Genomic DNA, 2,898 nt, shown 5'->3' on the forward strand with positions numbered 1-2,898 from the left:
AGTTTCATTCCAATCTCAAAGAAAGGCAATGCCAAAGAATGCTCAAACTACCACTCAATTGCACTCATCTCACACACTATTAAAGTAATGCTCAAATTTCTCCAAGCCAGGCTTCAACAGTACCTGAACCATGAACTTCCACATGTTCAAGCTGGATTTAGAAAAGGCAGAGGAACCAGAGATCAAATTGCCAACATCTGTAGGATCATAGAAAAAGCAAGAGAATTCCAGAGAAAAATATCTACTTCTGCTGTACTGATTACACCAAAGCCTTTGACTGTGTAGATCATTACAAAATGTGAAAAATTCTTCAAGAGATGGGAATAGCATATCACCTTACCTGCCTCCTGAGAAATCTATATGCAGGTCAAGAAGCTACCGTTAGAACCAGACATGGAACAACAGACTGGTTCCAAATTGGGAAAACAGTACATCACGGCCTGTCACCCTGCTTATTTAACTTATAGGCAGAGTACATCATGAGAAACACCGGGCTGCATGAAGCACAACCTGGAATCAAGATTGCTGGGAAAAATATCAATAACCTCAGATACACAGATGATACCACCCTTATGGCAGAAAGTGAAAAGGAACTGAAGAGCCTCTTGATGAAAGTGAAAGAGAAAGTGAAAAAGTTGGCTTAAAACTCAACATTCAGAAAATTAAGATCTTGGCATCTGGTACATTCAGTTCAGTCAGTCAGTCAGTTCAGTCGCTCAGTCATGTCCAACTCTTTGAGACCCCATGAATCGCAGCACGCCAGGCCTGCTTGTCCATCACCAACTCCCGGAGTTCACTCAGATTCACGTCCACCGAGTCAGTGATGCCATCCAGCCATCTCATCCTGTCGTCCCCTTCTCTTCCTGCCCCCAATCCCTCCCAGCATCAGAGTCTTTTCCAGTGAGTCAACTCTTCGCATGAGGTGGCCAAAGTACTGGAATTTCAGCGTTAGCATCATTGCTTCCAAAGAAATCCCAGGGCGGATCTCCTTCGGAATAGCCTTGACTAGACAGACCTCAGTCGGCATGGCAAATAGATGGGGAAACAATGGAAACAGTTACAGACTTTATTTTGGGGGGCCCCAAAATCACTGCAGATGGTGACTGCAGCCATGCTTGCTCCTTGGAAGAAAAGTTATGACCAACTTAGACAGCATATTAAAAAGCAGAGACATTACTTGGCCAATAAAGGTCAATCTAGTCAAAGCCATGGTTTTTCCAGTAGTCATGTATGAATGTGAGAGTTGGACTAGAAAGAGAATGGAGCACCGAAGAATTGATGCTTTTGAACTGTGGTGTTGGAGAAGACTCTTGAGAGTCCCTTGGACTGCAAGGAGATCAAACCTGTCCATCCTAAAGGAAATCAGTCCTGAATATTCATTGGAAGGACTGATGTTGAAGCTGAAACTTCAATACTTTGGCCACCTGATGCAAAGAGCTGACTCATTGGAAAAGACCCTGATACTGGCAAAGATTGAAGGTGGGAGGAGACGGGGATGACAGAGGATAAGATTGTTGGATGGTATCACCCACTCGATGGATATGAGTTTGAGCTAGCTCCAGGAGTTGGTGATGGACAGGAAAGTCTGGTGTGCTGCAGTCCATGGGGTCTCCAAGAGTCAGACACGACTGAGCGACTGAACTGAACTTAGGGCAAATAAGAGAAACCCTACAGTTTAAAATTTTTGCTCAGCTGGTAATGGACCCACCTCAGATCATCAGGGGGGTTTTTTTGTTTATTTTCTTTTTAATTTTTCTCATTTTGTGACTCCAGGGATTTTTCATACTGGCCAGGCTTTCAATGAATAGATCGTTAAGAATTCTCTAAGAAAGCTGAATGACATCCATATCAGTTAATTCTCACCAAAAAAAAAAAAAAATTGCTAATCATTTCTTGCCAGGCAAAACTTGTCTTAAATCCCTAAAAAACCCGTGACATTTATCTGGGAGAAAAACATAAAATGAGGAAATTTTCAAAATTGCTTATTACTTAGCAATTTTTATTAGAAAGTAGAAGAGGAGAGAGCATGGTGCTATAATGAAGAAAGTAATACATCTTCCTCTCCTACATCAGGATTCCCAGTCTGAATCAGGTATGAGAATTAGCTGGAGAGAAGCTTTAAATTGTGCATGAGTTCAAAGTTTTAAGTTTTACTCTAGACTGTATTGCAATGATGGAATAATTATGAGACTAGACTAGATTTTTTATCATCAAAACAGAGGTCTTTTAGTTTATTACTAATGAGAGACAGTAAAATCATGAACTTTCCATCTAAGAAAGAGAAAAAGAACAGGTTTTAAGGGAGAAAGAGAGAAGGAATAGAGTTAGTTTCTGCTTACACTTCATCAAGTCTATCTTTTTCAATCAACTCAAGCAATTAAAATACACAATTTTGAAACATTTTATCCTTTGTATTTACCATGTGCCAGGAACTGCTCTGTACACCTAAGGAGCAAGTGTGAATTTAATCTTCTCTAGGATTTTAAAAATAAGTACCATCATTATCTTCTTTTAGAGAGAAGGAAAGTCAGACCCAGAGGTAACATTCTAAAATGGACCCTTCCAGTACATGGTGAAAATTAAATTTATCAAAGAAAATAACTGGGAACAATATAAAATGTCCAGTTAAATAAATGCAGCATCTCCACAGAGTGCCATACACTCACTTAAAATGATAATTTTGGTCCCAGGTAGAAATATATAAAAATATAGCATAACATGGAAATTGAAAAAAACAAAAAAGATATTCTATTATTGGTACTTTTGTTTATATGTCTTTTGTTAAAAATAAAGCTTATTAAAATAGCTAGAAAAATCACAAAATGTGAAAGAAAAGGTGAATTTATGGGTGACTTTTTTCTCCGTAATTTCCTACTTGTTTCTAATGTGGTACCATTA

This window comes from Oryx dammah, unplaced genomic scaffold, assembly GCF_014754425.2.
Source record: "Oryx dammah isolate SB20612 unplaced genomic scaffold, SCBI_Odam_1.1 HiC_scaffold_4, whole genome shotgun sequence".
In the NCBI taxonomy this organism is placed as follows: domain Eukaryota; kingdom Metazoa; phylum Chordata; class Mammalia; order Artiodactyla; family Bovidae; genus Oryx; species Oryx dammah.